The sequence below is a fragment of the Paramisgurnus dabryanus genome, chromosome 5 (genome assembly GCF_030506205.2).
Source record: "Paramisgurnus dabryanus chromosome 5, PD_genome_1.1, whole genome shotgun sequence".
In the NCBI taxonomy this organism is placed as follows: Eukaryota; Metazoa; Chordata; class Actinopteri; order Cypriniformes; family Cobitidae; genus Paramisgurnus; species Paramisgurnus dabryanus.
Window position 1 is genome coordinate 6,772,587 of NC_133341.1, and position 20,825 is coordinate 6,793,411.

At 36.3% G+C, this 20,825-nt stretch overlaps 2 long non-coding RNA genes across 5 annotated transcripts in view; one reads left to right on the plus strand and one right to left on the minus strand.

Moving 5' to 3' along the window:
* LOC135744718 (uncharacterized) overlaps positions 1-20,825 on the plus strand; it is an 86,124-nt gene that overhangs the window by 12,007 nt on the left and 53,292 nt on the right. For all 4 annotated transcript variants that reach the window (XR_012336674.1, XR_010530822.2, XR_012336673.1 and 1 more), the window contains exon 2: positions 8,918-9,008. This is a non-coding gene — a long non-coding RNA (uncharacterized lncRNA). The remainder of the gene's footprint in view (positions 1-8,917; positions 9,009-20,825) is intronic.
* LOC135744720 (uncharacterized) lies at positions 2,399-10,639 on the minus strand. Its single transcript, XR_010530824.2, has 3 exons — positions 9,879-10,639; positions 5,645-5,731; positions 2,399-5,500 (listed from the first exon to the last, which is right to left on the minus strand). It is a non-coding gene; the product is annotated as an uncharacterized lncRNA (long non-coding RNA).

The following is a 20,825-nucleotide window of genomic DNA, read 5'->3' on the forward strand; positions in this document are numbered from 1 at the left end:
GAAATAATTAGGACATATAGGGAGAGCTGACAAAAATGAAAAGGGGTGGGCACATGGGGAGCGAGGGGGTCGGTCCTCCTTAATTGATTCCGTTAAACGGAGCGCAGTAGATGTGAACGACTGGACGCTCTCATTCCCACGCTCGAGGGCAAGTGGCAATGCCACGGCCCTATCCAGAATATGACAGACAGCGCCGGCGGGGTGGGGGGCAGGGGGGCGACATGGGTCATGAAAAGATGTCAAGTGCACCCGACTCATCTGCATCCCTTTAGAAAGCGGCGGCCGTTCCCAGACTCAGCAGACGCGGGCCCCAACCCAGAACAGTAGTGTAACGGCTGTGAATATCTCACGCGCATGCTATATACACTGTTTGTGTGCTAAATGTAAGTGTGGGAAGCCGTCATGGATAGAAAGGTTATTTATTTAGAGTTTTAAGCAGATCTTTATTGCAGGTCTGTCATAGACTTGGTTCAAAAGATGACATCACCACTATTGTTCTTGATTGTATGTGAACTTGAGAAGTGTGAGATTTTTTTGTGAGGCTTAACACCATCTCAGTATTCTACACATCCTCATGCCCATGGCGTCAATATTTGACGCACTTGACCATGCGTCAATATGTTACGCCGAGGGTATACCTTTCGCGTCATTTTTTGACGAACTGGGGACTTCAATACTATTACGTCCGTTGCATTCTCTTTCCTATTTTCTTACCATTTTCGCGTCGGTTTAGGGTTAGATTACGCATATTAAACAGTGTACGCGAAATTAAACAGTTTAAACAGTTGTCACCTGGCGTTGGGGTTAGACACAGTTTCTTTATTCTAACATTTTTGTATTTATATGACATAGGTGTAGACATTTGCATTAGATATTTTATAGGCCCCACACAAGTTAGTTATAGACTAATTATGTTCACAAACATGCTCTAATTAACCCAGTCACCTTAATGCATGTAAACGTTTGACACGTTTTATTATTGTTGTTATTATTATTATTATTATTATTATTACATACTGTATTTATCAGCTAGAAGCCGTCACAGCTTTGTACAGGGCCGTTTTGTGAAATAAATGTAGAATATTTAGATATTGCACTGAATTTCCAACTCATTTATATGAATTATTGCTTTCAAGACAAGACATAAATGGTGTATTACAAACTTGAACTGAAACATCCATTTCATTGCACCTGTTATGTCAAATTACTAAATAAACTATAAATTTAGAATATTTATATTTTATGCATACCAGCCAAAGTCATACTAATTCATTTTAGGGAAATATGCCGCCTTGTTTCATCTATCTACTGAACACTTTTGTATGCACCAAGGCTTGACAGTCAATCTATAAAAAATTCCTGCATTACGATTTAATGTGTACTGCTGAAAGGGTTAAATATAGTGTTTAATGTTTGCAAAATATTGTATCTACTTTTATTACTATTTCACATGCTTTTAGAGACATATAGTGTGTGTGTGTGTGTGTGTGTGTGTGTGTGTGTGTGTGTGTGTGTGTGTGTGTGTGTGTGTGTGTGTGTGTGTTTGTGATGACAGCACTGCATTTCATAATTTTTGTTCTCTTTATGAGGAATAACTTGTGATAGGTGAACTTGATTTTAAAATATAATTTATATAGTTTCAAGATTTATTGAAATATCTATCTAGACCTAAAAGGGGATGAACTTCAAGGTTCCGTTTAAATATTAATTTTCATATAGTAAGCAAGCTGCCAACAGCTCTATGAATGGACCATTTCCTATGTGTATGTCTGTGTGTGTGTGTGTGACAGTGCAGGCATATTGCTGTCTTGTAATTGGCTGTATAGTATAACCATGACGACCATGGCAGCTTATCAGTATTCATTGGGTAGGCAATCTTCATATTTTTGGATCCTCCACTTCCTCTTTCTGCTCTCAGTCACAGAACTTAGTACGTCTGCACAGTTGTCTTACTGTACTAATTAAACTGTTAGCATTTGATGAATTTTCAAGGTTTGAATGTTTTTTTTTACTCAAAGAGGATTTACTTTTTTCAAGTATAAAAATAATTCGTTGGATGCTTAACCTGTTAAATATAACACCTTTGTCCTCAGTGCCATTCTTTCATGATTGATGTAAACATAATATGCTTTTAAGCTGAAGAAAGTTTGTGATATATATATATATCTTCCTCTGGTGACTTACACCACTGATTTAAACATATATTTCGTAAAATACATACATACATATATATATATATATATATATATATATATATATATATATATATATATATATATATTAAGGCAATATTCACATTTATTTTCTGTTTGCAATTACCAAACACTGCATTTACATTTAGTGATACACATTGATTAAATTGGTGCTGAAATTGATCAAATTATTTGGAAGTGAGTATACTTGCTGATCTTGTTTTAAAAAGATAATGCAGCATTGTTGTTTTTCACCTATAGGAAAACTGATTAACTAGCATGCTTATAGTTTTTAAGTTGCCAACTAATGCAATAAAGTGCTTCAAAATGGCCTAAGATGTTAAAAAAGCAGATACATGTTGGCACGAGGCATCCCATAGTCCCACCCTTTTTCGACCAGATCACATGTACCGTGTTGTTCCCCTGGTTGGAGTCGCTGTGGCAACAGGGGCTGATTTCACATGCGTATGATGGCAGTGTGCAAAAGCAGGACATGTTTTATATATATGTGTGCTTTTGTATTAGTAAGAGGAGAAGCCCCAATACATGTGGTTCTTTAAGTGTAATAGCAGTACACTCTGTGTTGAATTTATGTGAGCATTTTGCATTCACATTTGGCTTTACTTAGGTCTGTAATTTTGAATATAGTTATGTTACACAACAGTCTGGTATCCTGAATCCTGGTTTATTAGATGGGCACAGAATCAATGCACACTTTCATGAAAGCATCTGCAGTGAAGCTAACAGACCTAGTAAAATATGTTAAAATAGATTAATCCTGTAGCATGATAGCAAATTTATCCTTAGTTTCAAGATTCATTTTATCGATAATCCTCAGTAATATTGTTTAGTTTAGATTGCTGTATCATCAGAATGATGAGATCAGACTGTAAATTGAAATAATCTTCTGAAAAAAGATAGTGGATATAGAGTAGCTATCAGTATAGTCAGTTTAGCCAAGTAAATAGCCTACATTTTCTCACAAATTAAAATAGAAGTTATAATTTATTTGCATTTACTATTTGCGCCTTTATCATAAAAAGCAGCCATTATTTTTCATCCAGTTCATCAGTTCGGTGTGTGCAAAACCCTCTAAACGCCACCTTTGTCAAAATGTTGTCTGCACATATTATACATTCATCAAATACTTTCACTTAAAATTAGCTTAATCCAAGCCACAGGTCATAAAGAAATACCATTAAAAGTCTTATAAATAGTGCTCATTTACAAGAAAACATGTCAGACACACTTGAATGGTTTTGCATATGAGCTCTTCAATTGTTAATACACAGAGCTAGCTATACCAGTTATAAAATGGTATTTTATGACCAGAAGTGATTTGTCCAATTACAGTGCAATGACACAGAATGTAGGCCTATCTGTGATGTTTTGTTCTGTTAAAGTGTAGCTGATTGGCAGAATCTCAGTTGTATCACTGCTGCTATATCTAGGTTATGGAAATTTGATAAATAAACCAATATAAATACTCACTTAACTTAATGTTCAAAACATTTAATGACTCTTTTGGGACATATTTCATTGTAAATCTTTCTTTCAGGAGTAAAAAAATATAATTCAAATTCTGCATAATAGCAGGCCTCTTGCAAAAAACAAATGACACATTAAAACTGTTATTGTTTAGTTTAGATGAATCAATCAAATAAAGGCTGGGCCACTTAATTTTGTAGCAAAATAAATGTTTTTCTTCATGTATGAATTAAAATCAAAAGAATGCTTTTTTTCATATGTGTCAGTAATGTAGCACAACAAAGAGTAAGAGCTGCACGTTAGCATGCGTACATTTGAATAACTCACATCTATGCAAATTTAATGCGCGTGGACTTTAATGCATACAAGCGGAAGCACCACACTTTATGCATAATATCCTTATTAGTGATGTGAAGAATTAAAAATGTATCTGGTAGGTGGGGTAGGCAAAGTGTGCCCCACAATCTGGCCAGAATCGCATTGCAGACTCTGGGTAAGGAGGAGGTGGGTTGGGCTCCGTCAGCGCTGTAGCATTTCCTTCAAGGTGCCACCATCTTAAAGAATTTAGCAGTGGTGAGCATGCGGAAGGCATAGACCTAAAATGTCTGCTGGAACGTGCTTGATTGCAAGCCGACCTTGCATTTTCAAATACGCCAGAACTGCTTTTGCATAATCAGGCTCGGAAATTGTGTAATTAGCTAGCATCGATGACAATGTGCACATCAAGAGAAACCATTTGCATAAACCCACTATTTTTGGCAAGATATGCGAAATGGTTATGGCAAGCCACCACAATACACACGCCATATTCCAACACAGCATGGAATCCTCTGCATTTCATCCACTTTGCATTCATCTTTAGCTCTGTATGATTGTAAAATTCTAAGTGAATATTTATTAGCTTTTTACTGGAGCACAGCCATTGGCTACAAAGCGTACAAAAGAAATGCAAATTCATGTGGATTTTACATGTTTTGACATGTTGAAATTTAATCATTACAGTCGTCATCAATTTCCATCGTGTGCTGTTATTTATATATTTATTCTTGACAATGATTACTCTTTATGCGACTAAAATGACATTAGAATACCCACTGCATACATTTTATGGACATTGAGAGCTGTTGTAACATTTACAGAGTGTTGTGAAATGTTGGTTGCTGTCTTAAAACAAGAATCACTCACAGGAATCGCTATGTCTCACCTGGGCTACCTCCATTCCACTGTCTTAATTATTTCTAAGGTGGCAGTCTGGAATAGAAATCGCTGTATGACACTTCCATTTGCATTACCTTTCATCTTTGCACATCCTCCTGACACAGCCAAGGAAAGATTGGTAGAAATGCTTAGTTTCTTGTATATCACCTGCATACTGACCATTAAAAACATAGAATTTAGCTTTGCATGATGGTATGAGCGGACATATCAAACTACTCACAAAAAGGCTCAAAGTAAAATTATGTGTATACATTTTTGCTCAGAGAAAGCAAAGGTTCCCAGAGCCTTTTGTATCTCACCAGTGTAATGCCTGAATGCAAATAAAGGTTTATAGTAGAAGCCTAAGCAGAGTGTTAGTTTTATGTCGGGCATCTTTAACTGTCCTATATTCTTCCATCAGCAGGAGTGACTCGAGTTGTCAGAGAATAATGTGCTTCTTTTAAAGTCCTCTGAATTCAATATGTGGAGAAAAACATCAAAAGTCATGGTATTACCCTGAAGACTGTCAGTGAAGTATTTTCATGGAGACCGCCATGGTCACATGTTTTCCAACTTCAGACAGAGCTGTGTTTAAGACTGCATGAGCTTTTGGTGCTGATGACCTGTAGGGATGATAATGTGAAAATATGTTTCACATACTTTGTATTGTTACTCATATTTGTGCATAATATGATTACATCAGATTGGTTGCATGTACACTGTATATTGTAGCATTGTATTTGTAGCAATGAAAGTATTATGTGTACCTTTATCTGCACAGATTGTTGAGGTACGAAAGGTCTGTGCAAATGTCCTCTTGGGCCTGTCATGTAGACTACCATCAGCCAGTAGATCTGAGAAGTGTTAATTAGCGTGAAAGTGGGCAACAGAGGTGTCAGCAAAACTCCCTACCTCTAGCATCCACCCACACACTCAAACCCCATTCACACAGACCTCTGGTCCCAGAAAATACCCGTAAAATTGCCAGACAAGCGTCTGTGTGAACAAAAACTCGTTCCGTTAAACTTCTGGGATCGTTGCCGGAAAGAGGACCTAGTAAGATACGCGGGTAACCCTCTGTGTGAACAAGGAGCCGCAAGAATGCCCTAAAGGGCGTGTCGTAGTGAGGACGCGCGCGTCATCATCACAACACAAGTTATGGTTCAGCTCCTTACAACGAGAGATAACATGCATTTAAACATTCACCACGAGAAATGTTGCAAACTAGATTGAAGCAGTTATCAGGAAATTATATATGAGACGCATAAACAATGACGCACGTGCCGTAGTGAGGACGCGCGTGTCATGGCAACATGAAGTTGGTTCAACTCTTTAAAATGAGTGATTTACAACATTTACGACAAGAAATGTCAGCAAACTGGACTGAAGCAGATATCAGGTAAGTTAGCTCGTTACTTACTGCGTTGAAACGGAGATCATTCAGCAGAATAAAAGAATACCGCGTCACGTGCTCATTTGAGCTATAATAAACGAAAATAACTGCATGTCAAATATCCACTCTAAAGCTGAGATCATTCACCAGCATATAACTGTGCGTTCACGTGCTCCTTTGTAGTCTAATTATAAACAAAAATGCACACGAGGTGTTTCTGGAGAGAGAAATAATATAAAATATGCAAACTTCAGACGCTGCGTAGAAGAGAGGGCGGGACTTTCAACAGGTCACGTGTCTTTCCGGGACCATCAGATGCCGCTTGGCAGTGTGAACAAACAAAAACTCTAACCATTCCGGAAAAATCCAGGATGCATTTTATGTGTATTTTACGGAATTTCTGTGTGAAAAGGGCTTCACACTTATACCTGATGTGCGCAACCTATATCCCCCCCTCAAGCTGTTATGAGAGCTGGGTTAAGTGTAATTAAATTCCTGCATGTTTTCTAATGTCAGGAAACAAAGTTATCTTGTGGTCTAAATTTAAAAACTAGTATTTTGTACTAAAAAGTTATTTGGGCTGAGTAACAACTAACCACACAGTCCTGATAATTTCTGTGTACACGGACACAAAGTATTGCCCACAAAATGTCTAATAATTTTTTTAGGCTAAATGTTAACATCTTTAGATGTAAAATGGCATTTGAGTAAGCTCTGTGTTATTTAGAAGCTTTAAAGTATTTGGATTTTTGGGGAGGACTTAAAGACTGCCAACATCAAGAGCATAAATGGACCTCGATTTCATCGTACTGCATGCAATACAAACACACAGAGACTTCTAGCTTTTTGTGCTTAGCCACCTACAGTAGCGTAATTATTGATATCTACTCCCTATAACCATGGCAAATTTTATAAATGTATTGAAAAGCATAGAAGCATTCATTTTATAATAGTCAATAAATACATCCAGAAATTCTGACTGTGCTCTTATTTTATCATTTAGGAGCAGAAACAATCAGCTACTGCTGTTACATGTGGGTAGAAGTGAAACAGAAATACTGCCATGTTTTTTGTCAGATTTGCCATTGCAATGAGTACAAAGTACATTTTGTTACCTTAAAACAGTAAATTAATGCATTTTTTTATTAAACTTGATTGCTGTTTATTTACTTTTTGCATTCATGTTTAGCATAAAAGCAGTTAAGTTGACTCATTAAAAATAACTGTAGGTGTTACTACAGTGATATTAATTAGTAAGTAAGGTGTAATAAAGTTCTTATAACAACTTAACAAGTGAGAGGGGCACAAATGGTCTTTTTCTTCTTTTAATCAGCCATATGTTACTAACAGGTACCAGCAAACATAATATAGTTTATGTGATAAAAAACTTTTTGTGTGGGATGCACTGTGCAGCATATAGTGGCAAAGTCAAAGGATCAAGCCAGGCGAACACAGAAGCTTAATAAAACCTGACAGCTGTCACTCTGGTTCTGACATGTGTCAGGAGAGAACTCCCTCCATATGGACATGGCCCTATGTTGCTTTGTGAGGTTCTGGAGATAACACACACTGCACACAGGTTTACAAAAAGGATAACTTGTTTTGTTGAAATCAATATGGTTTAGAAATCATTTCTGCTTGTTCTGTTTTGTTAATGGCCCCCCAAAAAACACAACTAAATTATGTGTTTTTAAAAAAGGGTAAGAATCAGGGTAAGAATATACAAAACAAACAAACAAAACACATCTAGTAAGCATTATGTTGCAATGTAGAGACTCCTAAAGTGGACATAAAAATACATTTGCTTGTAAAGCTGCAGCTCTCTGGCAGTAGGTAAAGCCAATGTTACTTCGTAGGTTTGCTTTTTACTCTATAAATGTAACACCTGCATATATCACCTAAACCATCCAAAAGCAGCCTATTAAGCTGTCAGCATTTGAGAACTACAATGCTGTTTATACACAGAAACATCATCTAAATGTAAAAGTTAACTTTAGCTTAATACATACAAAAAATATCAGAACTTGGATCAGATTGAGTACAGCAGAGCAGTACAGTATTTATTACATATATAATAAATAAATCTTAGGTGCTTCTGGCCAGAAAGATGCATTGAGTTAAAAATACATACAACTTCTGCCAGTTTTCTGCATATAAAAGAGAAATTTCTACAAAAATATCAACAGTGGCAAACTCCATCCAGATCACTGCAATGCTTGTTACAATATCTGCAGCAAGTTATGGGCAGTGTGTCCTTCTGGACCTCTGGGGATGGTGCACTGTTTATCCCTGATCATATTCTTGAGAGATGGGGGCAGTAAACTTGCCTTGATTTCATCCATGTCTAAACTCTCAAAGTAATCATTACAACATCACAGTGGCAGCCTGAGTTTCCCCACCCTCTTCCAACACAGCCTTGTATATGTAAACGACTTACTGATCTGCAACAGCAGCCACACACACACATTTCACATAGATGCTTGGTTCTGTTTCTTTTCTGTTTTCTTGATTGCTTTTACAGAATGCTTGACTGCACTTTTTAAATATTTTATTTCATAAAACTGAATGGACATTGATGTACTAAAATTTATTTTAAATGTTTATAATGCATAGTAGACAAAATTTCCACATTTCTTCTGTGTTGCAGGGTTAAAACAAGGAAATGTGACCATTACACACGTTTGAAGTAAACAACAAGGAACTGGCATGAACGTTACCGACTGATAGACCAACACAAGGTGAGTTATTTAAGATAGATGAACTGTCCGGCAAGTGTACAGTTAATATGATCGCATTTTAGTGTCTACTGTGCATGTGCTACTGGTGCCCACAAAAATATTTAATCCTAAAATTCCCTGCATTGTGGAACCATTAATGGTATAGACCAACCAATGGTCTTTATGAGAAACTTGGCATAAAAAAAAATACTGTATAATATTTTTCTGATCATCTAAATATGCCACTAAATCTTTTTAAGCGTTTGGTTCGGGTTTAGGGGTAGAGAATATATCTAGACTTTATAGAAAATATCATAAGTTCAGTTTAAGAACAAAAATAAATTGACACAAAATTGGGCGTGTACTGCACAATGAGAGCAAAGCACTTTTTTTACAGTGTGATCTCCTTTAACACATCATATGCAGTAAATGAAGAAAAAAGAGGTTAAAAGGTTTTCATATAGGCCTACATTAAATATACTATTTTATACCAATGAATCCATAGTCTATTAGCATGAACCTTTTGCTGTTCTTGTGAATATTTACCTAACAAACATCTTGTTGAATCATATTTTTTATCACATGACAAACCCGTTTCAGCATAAGTCTTAAATCATTTATGTCAGAATTTTGCTTTATCAACAGTATAGATTATACTTCAGAAACACACACAATGAAACCATTCACTTTAATTGTCTAACTCTTTCTCAAATCTTTTCATGTCATTTATCCTTTTAATACATACTCTTTATATGCAGCATACACCAAAATTATTACAAACCCCCCACAAACTCTGCATTTGCATACCTGGAAAGCTGACTATCAAGGTTTGAAAATACAAGAAAAATGCATAAAAGAACACTTTGCATGCGGGCTATCAGCACACTATACCTGTAAATCAGCACCTCACAGACGATGCCTGACTGTTTATGTGTACTCTGCAGCCCCTCCTCTCTTGTGCCTTCCTGTAGTGTGATTAGCGTTAGCCCTGAGGAGCTAATGAAGTCTGGTGCCTGCATTTGCATGATTAGAGTTGGCCGCACCACAAAGCGAAGCGCCCATGAGGACAATAGATAGTCAGTTTACTGCATGCGCCATTCCTTTTCTGTGTATCAAATCCCCCATATCGCTGTGTTATATGTGACACATTAGAATGAATATGGTACTTTAAAAGACAATTTCAGTATTACTTAAGTATGCTTAAATAAAGCATGTGAAAAAAAAGTACATTTAAGAATAACAAAATGCTTTAGTTTAGTAGAATGCAATTTCTGATATAAACATTTCAAATTCTAATGGTAGTCTTACCCCACATATTCCAGCTTTTACAGAGTTCCTTTATAATCACCCCTTTTCCACTTGATTAATATTTCAAAAAAAATTTATTCTTTTTTCGAAAAGCTAGTTATCGAATGTATGACTACGAATGATGAAGCACTTTTACATTCATTTAATATCCAAATGTAACCCACTTCATCCTTTCCCTCTGAGAACAAAGAATGTGCACATGGTAATGACATGCAAATGTATGCAGATTTCAAGCTGCAATGGGAAGCAGTTGAGAGGGGAGGGAGAGGAAAGGCAGTAGGTAAGGTTAGCTGCAAATGCACTGATTGTTTACAAATATATTCCAGACACATTGTTTTAAGAATTTCCCCGGAATGCCAGATTTGAGGTTTAAAGAAATTTTTTGATATTTAAGCCCTTTATAAACTCTTTATCAAGAATCAGCAGTAGAATGAGACAGCCATGTATTTATTGTATATACCAAATTAAATACCAAATTATATGTAATGTAAATTATTTAAAAACTCAAAATAAATATTTTAATAAAGCATTTTTAACTACTTTATTAGATAACATTAGACACAACTTATTCTTCTTAAAATGGAGTTAATGGAATTTCAAACAGTTTTTGTTCTCTCAACCTAATACATTTTTGTGTTAAAATTGAGGTCAGTTCATCTTGATCAGATCTTATGACATTTTACAAGTGTGTCAATGGCTTTTCATTTCCAAATGAGAAATACTTCAAATATCACAGTCCCTTTTTCACTAACATTCAGAAAATAGGACTTGATGAGATTCACAGCTTATTAAATTTTATGAAGTGTAATAAGTAAACACTCATGTGACAGTAATATCAGTTTAGCCGTTCAATGCCATTTGAGAAAATATCATTCAAAAAATTTCTTTCTTTCTTTCTTTCTTTCTTTCTTTCTTTCTTTCTTTCTTTCTTTCTTTCTTTCTTTCTTTCTTTCTTCTATAGAGTGTATGCACTTTAGTGTGTGCTTTTGTTTCGAGGTGTGATAGAGCCTGGGCATTATTTGCAAGGCAGCTGTGGCACACGGGTGTATTGCTACAAATATTAATTGTGTGAGTGGGTGTGGTTGTCTGCATGTGTGTGCTTGACACTTCTTCCATTTTAAAAAAGAACAAGTGATTTGTGCACACCAACTCATAAAGAGGCCGTTAAAATAATGCCCGTTCCCAGACAGGAGACACAATGCTGTGTTAGTCTGTAGCACACACACACACACACGTCTGGGCCTCTCCTCAGACACAATATGGCGAATGGAGAAGAGATGGGGGAGCACAGACAGACACTCAGAATAATGCATAATGATGTTAACATTGCTGCATGTCTAATAGTGCAGCACCCAGCCATAGAGATGCACCAAGTCAGACAAGTGCATGTGTGTGTGTGCGGGTGTATGTGACCATTCACTTAGCATCCAGAGATGATACATTATTTTGAACTGCTTATGCATGGACGCATCCAAATCTTTTCTTTAAGGTTCATGGAAGCGAGTGCCACCCCAAGGACAAAATGTTCTGGACCTGATCAACCTTCATACATACAGTACAGCAGACAGAGTCTGTCATATTTTTGATTGTAAATAGAGACATATTTTTTCATTTAGCAAAAAAATGTATTATGCTAGATTGTGTGTGTGTGTGTGTGTGCGTGCGTGCGTGTGTGTGTGTGCAAAAAAGCCAATATGACAATGTGACTCTAACCGCCATGCACATATGAAAACTAAACTCTTGCGGCCACAAAGCAGTGCTCCTTCCCCATTTCAATACCATCTCATTCTCTGACATGGACGGCTGTATCATTTTAATTGAGAGCTTAGACTGAGGTGAGATTGTCCCATTTCCGTTTATTTCATTTTGTTAACCTCACATCAGGCAGAACCTTACCAATGGGACCAACTGAATTGGATATGAAAATAGACAGAAAGCATTTGCCGTGGGAGAGAAAGAGAGACCAGGCATCATCTCTGGAGGAAGGCGGGTGAGGACGGAAAAGCTCATTTTCCGTGGCCACTCCGTGCCGTCTGCATTGCAGATCGGTGGAAATCCTGCCGAATATGATGAAGAGGCTCAGGAGAGGGTTTATGTTATCTATTCCTTTCGTACGCTTTTGTTTTTTCCATTCCATATTTTTTTCTCTCTGGTTGCCATAAAATGTCAAGTTAATTTCCTGGGTGGTGTGAGTGACGCCTTGTCGTGCATCGTGTATGTGACATGATGTGTATAAGTGTATGTGTGGTGGGTAGTGGGGGAAGTGGTTTGCAAGGAGGAGCCCATGCAATGTTCCACATTATATGCAGGTGTGTGCGCACGTTTGTGTTTTTCTCAAATGTTGTTACTATATACAGTATGTGTGTATGCGTGTGGGGTGTGTGTTGTCTAATACAGGTGAACAATTTCTGTATCGGTGCATGTTTGTGCGGATGTAAATTAGCTGTTACTGCTACACTGGGTTTGAGGACCTCATTTGAACGCAACTCACATAAATAATTTCCATTCCATTCCAAATAATATGAGTTGATATTTTTTTTTTGAGGATTCGGACCTATACTGTAATGTAGGGTTTACAATCCTCAGGAAAATTCAACTGCCGCACCTAAACAAAGCCAGTCCACCTTTCTGAGTACATGTATATTTGTGTGAGTGATGTGAATATGTGTTCATTTCCTACTGTATTTATTTTTTCAACAGTCAAGTGCATTTCACTGTTATTTAAAAAAAATGATATTAAAAAACATAATGTAAATGGTTATCATTATTATAGTTTATGTGGTGTGTGAATATATTTGTGTGTAACTATATGCACTTTTTTATTTCCTTCTCAATAACTACCTAAAATGCACCTTGTCATAAAAGCAGTTTTAAAATTGCTAGATTTCTTACACAGACAGTGTAAATTAAGATAAATTAAGATAAATCTTCATGATCCATTAAGAAGTATCCTCTTGTTTTACTTTAATGCTGTTGTTTATATCAATGATATCACCTACCTTTCGTGTTTTGATCAGGGAATTTAAATGTGAGAATAATGTATTGAAGCTCAATATGTGAATGAGCATATTTTGATAGACCCATAACATTTTGAAATGTAAACTAAGAGTTAAGGTATTTGTCAGTCTGGCTTACGTTGATCTGTGCATGTGCCCTACAAATGTCACATCACATACAATGAAAAAATCTCTGCAGCCCAGCCTAATTGCACATATTAATTTTTTGCTTTGCGTATCAGTTGTAGTGAATAGTGTAATGGTGTGAGAAAGATGCTTCTTAAGAGAAGGGCTACTTCATCACTGCATGTGTGCACTGCAAAAACGATGAGCTGAGACTGTGGATCTGATTTTCTTAAAGCAATCTAACTACTCTGAATGTAATGCTGTAGGTTTACACAAAACGTTTTTATTTGCAAAAACATTTATGAAATTTTGCTACCTCATACTTTTTGTTTTTGACTTAGACTTTGATTATACTTTACTACTAATATAATAATAATAATAATAATAATAATAATATTATATATAATAATAGTAATAATGGTTATTACCATACTTTGTAGTAATTGTAGTATTGCCAATGTTGTTGTACTATTTCTTTTTATATTTTTCCTCATTTGTTTATTTTTTACTCACTATGAGCTTGTACCTAGCATACCTTAGCAAAATGCTGATAATTCATCTGCAAATTAGGGAAAATGGCTCTTGCATAAATATATGAGAAGTCTATATGTGGTAGTGATACAAACATCAAACCCCATTAAAAAAAGAAGCTGTACTTAAGAAAGTCATTCAACCCTAATGGCTAATGCTGAAAGGTAGTTTTTTAGTATAGGGCAGGGGTAGGCAAGTTCGGTCCTAGAGAGCCGCAGTCCTGCATATTTTAGCCTAAGCACTGATAATCTAACCTGATGTCTAAATCCTAAAGACATTGATTAGCTTGTTCAGGTGTGTTTGATTAGGGTTGGAACTAAACAATGCAGGACTGCGGCTCTGTCGGACCGCACTTGCCTATACCCGGTATAGGGTGTACAGAGCTGACTTAGGACTAAGGAGACCTTTGATTAATTAACAGGCACATTAAGGACCCTGCAACTGCCTGTGTAAACACCAATTGTTCTTGACCCAGAATTCCCAAACAAGGGGGTAACAATGACGACTTTGTCCTTTTAGCCATCATTAGGAGGAGTGTGAAGAAAACTTGGGTGAAGTGTATGTGTGTATGCAATCACTCTCCCATGATCCTATTACAGCTTTGTGGTCCTGGCTTATATCACTTCTCTTGTGCCAGCTGCAGAGGGATAAAGAGAGCAAGCTTGTCATACCATCTTCACATCAAAACCTCCTCTGGTAGAGGAAAGGAAATGAAGAGAGAAAAGGGAAGAAAGACGGTGTTGTGTTTGGACCTCATTAGCATAGAGGAAGCAGGATTCAATGGAGGACTTTAAATTCTTGTTAATGAGAAGCAAACAATTAGCAGGGCCAGAGCTTTTCTGGCAAAGCACTGTGGTCCCTGAGTAAAAGTTCTTCCTCTCCCACAAATAAATATTGTAAAAACCTGAATGTGTCTTTAATGGGGCAGCTAATTGATTATTATTTTTATTTATAAACATAATTTGCTGATTCATTAATCAAATTAATTACATTTGATTAAATAACATGAGCCTTTCATAGTCCAACAATTTCAATCAATTTGTCTGTCCATGGTAGATTAAGAGGACAATCACACAGAATGCATTGCTGCAGAATGTCTATATTTAAATTGTTATTCTGAAAACATGCACTATATCTTTGTATTAAAAACAAATCTGTGTAATTGACAGGGCTCTTTACATCCAAATACTCAGATGTGGCAGAGTGGCACAAATCATGACTTTTGCCTTTTTGTTTTTGTGGGTCATAACCAGAAATTATAAAGGCACAAAATATATGTTAGAAAAATATACCTAGGAATGCTATTAAAACACAAAGGCAGAAACCTGGAATTACCTCTGGATTTGTTAAATCACATTACACGTAAGACACACAAAAATGCGTTCAAAGCAGTTCACTTGTAAAAAGAAAAATGCAGCATGAAATTAAAACAACTTGGTTTTGCAAGTCTATTCAACATACAATTTTAAGTTTTGACTTGTGAATAGTTAACATAACTTATAAAAACAATTTTAAATTGTTTTATTTTTATTTCATGTTTTTTAGTTAAAGTAGCATAAAATATGTTGTTTTGACAAAAATTCTGCATACTCTGGTTTAGGTATAGGCTTTTACTAAATAAAAGTTGCAGAAGGGGAAAGTCTGCAACAACAAACAGCAATTGCATACAAAATTGTAGTCCTGCCACCCTAAAACAAATCCACATGTAATTCTTATTCACTGTTACTCTTCTGATGTTTTCTCTGGAAAATTGTCCTGATAATGGCTGTAATCTATATCCAAAAAGCTTGTGGCATTTCCCTCTCTAGCAACCTCCTCTTACTTCTGTCTGGAATCTCTAATTGAGCAGCATCAGGGAGTCCAGTGCTGTGATGTCAAATTGTAGATGTTTGTAAAACTGCTGACTTTTTATAGTTGACAGATTTTAGAGGCTTAAATGATATTTGTGTTACAGTCAATACAACCAGGCTCCTATTATTTACTAATAATTGTAATAATATACAATTATTTTTTTGATATCAGTGTCTTATATCAGTATTGCCGTTGAAACCCTTCTTTACAATCTTTAAAGTACTTGAAAACTATTTAAACCTTTATGTGTTTTATACACTTTTACACCCCTCTAAACACTAAATACTAAATATTGCTAAATATTGCTAAATATTGTAAATATTGAGTTTACAGTGTAGAATTTTTGAGTGTAAACATATTCTGTTTTTCTTTATTTTTGTATATTTTTTAGTGTGAGTAATATATGTTTGTGAACATCAGCGCTCTAGATTGGTTGAAGGTTTATGCGCTCAAACGTGACAGCATAATGTTCAGCCAGGTACATATTTTCATCTTTGCATTTGTCATGCTTTTTACAGACATGTATTCTCAATTTGAGATGAATATTAAGGTCTGATATTATTGTGCAGCTGTATGCCGACATCCACCGTAGGCATCAAACCTGTCTAAATGACACATATGTTAAATTAGGGGCATCATTTCCAACACGTTTATTTTTTTCTCTTTTTACATCATCACATGCAAGTTATATACAATTACAGATTTTTTTCCAGACGCATGTGCTGTTAAGCTGATGGTCTTTGCCAATTCGTCCATCAAACATCCTTTGAATACCACACACAAACGTACCCCATATTTTCTAAAATGCCAGGTGCTTCCTTCAAACCCTCCTCCTCTGCTTCTTGCTACACATATTCAGAGAAACCGTTGTGTTTTAAAAGGAAGCCCAGGTACAGTACATTATTGTCCCCTTATTCAATTCTAATACAGATTGTGTCCTCCAATCTGCAAATCCGCACCCAGGTTCTTTGTGGCTGTCTCATTTGCATAGAGACCGCTGTTCGCTTGGCTCTTCTTTAATGGCACATTACCGTGGCAACAGCATGTTGTAAGCAAGGGAATAATTAATGACGACCCAATGACATGGTTACTTGCGGGCAGACGCGGACAGTAGCACTCGGGTGGTTTTCTTTAGAAAGCATTAGCCAACATTAGGGAGAAATGCAAGGCACTTTGGTTTGTATAGTGTTGAATAAGGAACAAAGGGATACGGAATAAAAAGCACATAAAAAAGGACATAAATGTGTGGGGATAGACGGATGGATGGATGTTGGCACAATTGAACATGCAGATGCAGGGCTTTTTTTATATTCTGAACCAATACTGAAAGTCAAAGGCGTAACGAAATGAAGGTTCTGAATACTTTTAAAAGCAGTTGTTTGTATCCCAGCTAGGGCAACATACACAGTGTGTGTCACTGTGTTTTGATGGGAGGGTGTTTGAGCATGCTCCCAGTTGAAAGTTGAAATCTTCAATAATTAATACAGTGGTAGAGAAAGAGGGCAGGCGTGCGTACATGTGCGGGCAAGGGTGCAGCTGTAATGATTATTTGTGACAGAAGACTGTGTGTGTGGGATCAGTCAGCTGAATGTAGGGCAATGTCAGAAAGCCTTTTTGTGGGTGCCGCTAAGAAAAGGGTGGGGGTTTGCACAGCCCTGCACATCAGTTGAGAAATACCCCATGTCAGTGCACTTTCCTCTTTCTGTTTAATCTCTGTGGTTGTTATTTGTGAAAATGGTATGTGCTGCGATACAATGAGCAAATCAGAAGTTATAATTTTGTAAGGTACAGACATTACATTACCAAACTGGGTTTCAACATAGACACCCCATTTCAATTCAAAGCCATGTAAAAATTGCATTTGATAAGTATGTTCTATGACTATTGTAAAGGTTTGAAATCAGGCGTTTCTCTCAGATTATGTGTCAAAAATTACCCATTCACGTGTTTGGTCACACTTTCCACAGATCCTTTGCTTTACATTTGGTCATTATCTACACTGCAAAAAAATCACGGGCTGTTTTTAACCCATGGTGGACAAAACCAACCATTGGTTTAAATTCATCTAGAAAATGAATCAATGCTTGATCCATCAATTGGTTGAAACAACTCATACGTTAATTAAATTCCAATGGCGGGGTTTGTCCCTATTTTAAAAACATTCCAATGTTTTGAAGAGTGTACCCACCATGAACACTCTTACCTGTATGAATTTTTACTGTGTAACAAAAATATGTTTTCAAAAGCTGCTCTTTTCTGTACACATAAAAATGCATGGAGATCACTCGCTATTGCAGTTCAGCTGCTTATTTGCCTGTTTTAGTAAATAATTATAACAGATAAGGTCTAGCCTACCTTTGAACCAGGGTCATGGATACTAAAACAATACTGTCAAGTCTTGCACTTTTAAAAAGGATTCTGCTTTATTTATTTTTTCTTTGGTCATGTCTTCCACCAAGTGTGCCTGGATTGTCAATAGCACTCCTTATAAGAAATAGGTGTGTATTGCCAATGCACTGCCAACTCAGGCCAATAGTACTGTTGTGTGAATAGCTGGTTGAATTGTTTCACATTGTCTATTAATGTATTGTCAGATTCAACACATATGAGTAAGACTGGACATATATTAAAAAGGCACATCAGTCTGATTATTGTTAAAGTGATTGTCTGTAGTAGCTTAGATAGTTAAGAAATGTCTTGATGTTACATTATAGTTTAGCAGAAGAAAAATAAACACATCTTTGGTTCTTTGAAGTACTGGTACCAGTGCATATGTGACCCACTCATGTTTAGGGATTTACTGCTTTCAACCTATCATCCTACATAATGTAAATAACATTATGTGGAAATATAACCTTGATATAACATTTGTATTGACTGAATAAGGATTGAAATAAAATGAAATAAATGTTTAGGACGCAAACTTAAAACATAGTGTCAATCAAATAATTACTTTCAGTATTTCCGATCATTCATGTCAGTAAATGAAGATAAATGAAAATATGATCATTGTATCTGAAAATCTATCATTTATAGCAATTTAATCACTTTTTATATTACTACTTTGATACTCCCAAACTCATAATTAGATTACAAGACTTTAGCCTAGATTTTACAAACAGGGTCACAGATATGGTTACAAAGCATGTACTCCTTGTTTTACTCACTAAACAAGAGTTTGAGGGTTTGTAACATAAGCGTTATCCTCAATTCAAAGTAGCCAAAGACAAGACATGCAAAGCCAAAGGGCCCCTAACACATACAGGCTTAGACAGCGGCCATGGGAATGAAGGCAACTGGGGTTCAAGGTCAATCTTAGAATAGGGAGGCATAAAGTTGCATTGTCTGTTTAGCTCTGAAACTACTCACACACATATGCAAACATGCTTACACACAATAATGCACTACTACACAAACACTTCCAGCACATGTCAACAGCATTCCCCATTGTAGTGGTTATGCATGTTACCAAACCAGCAAAAGTTTAAGCACTGTGCATGTGTGTGCCCTCATTCACATCTGCATACTCACCCAGCTTATCAAGAGCTGTACATATACACAATAAATTTACCACCAATTTGTTTATCCGTCCAGACAAGCTTCGAGGTAGCTGGCTGGCTAGCTATGAGAAATGATCTAAGACCAAGTGAAAAAAAAGAGTCTGGCCAAGGCTAAGAAGAGAGTCTGTGATTAGCTCCTTTGTTGGAGGTCTTTTAAGCTTCATTGGCTCCAAAGAAAAGCCGTCTAATGAATCCATCCATGCTTAACCGAAACTTTGTATGGACGACAAACTAAGTTATGGTGGTCCCCCTGTGCACCGCCGCACAGCATAATGATACAGAACGTTCGCACATATGGTCCCCTGATTTCAAGACCCCACGTAAGCACTTTCTCATATGCCTGGTTATCTGTCCCCTCTGACTGGACATGAGGGATTGAAATGTGTTAAAATAAAACGTGCTATAATAACATAATTCTATACACTCTTAAAATGGTTGTGTTAAAACACGCATTTTGTGTCTAGTAAAGGACAACACACATCTCTGTGTTATTATTGGAACAACACATTTTGTGTTGTTTTGACAACATATTGTGTTTTCCATTTTATTTATTTGAAAACAAAATCAACGCAAACATTTTTTGTAAAAAATTGAACTTTCTTAGAGTGTATATTTATAATTGTACATCAAATTGACATTATATTCCTGTGCCTTTGCAATTGTTTGCTTGCGTTTTCCTCTTGATATACATCTGCTGGGAAAATAAATGTAATTTTGATACCATTAAAGTATCATGGTACAGCCACAGAAATTCTTTGTAATGAGTGCATGTTCAAATAAATGTAGCAGTTTTGTTTGGTAGCACATTATTGTTTGAATATTGTAAAATGAACTATGAATTATTTCGACACATTTACCTGAACTCTTAGATCAGTCTCTCTGTAAGGAACTGACCTTCTAAACAAGACATCCTCACTTAACAACAATATACTGAGATTCACTATGGTTTGAGTCTAATTGTTTCCGTCAGTCTGGGAATGCCTCGGCAATGTTGTCCATGTCCCACTGCCCAGGGACCCGTAAGTGAGCCCAGCTTAAGAGAATATGTCCACTTTGTAGACCCACAGCAGGCTCGGCCGGCCCATACCTATTCTGCCCCCCCCCTCCCAAACTGTCATGCATAACAACTTTATTGTGACCTAAATGGTAAAGGGGCTGGCATTCGGGAATATAAAAATTTGAAAAACATGAATTTTCAGTGTAGATAACATCTAGGGAACATTATTCTTTCAATGTGACCTACAAAGTTTAGAATTTTACAGCATTGTTTTTATTATTATGAGTATATTACAGAATATCTTCTGACACAAAGCACATTTTTGCTATCTTGTTTCTTAAAAGGTTAAATAATTACCTGTAAGCTGCCAAAGTTATTGTATATCAAATAGCAGACAAGTGAAGTTCTAATTCAGTCTCAAGGCAAAAAGTTGTAATGATGAACAATCATATCAGTTTGACCAGTGGAA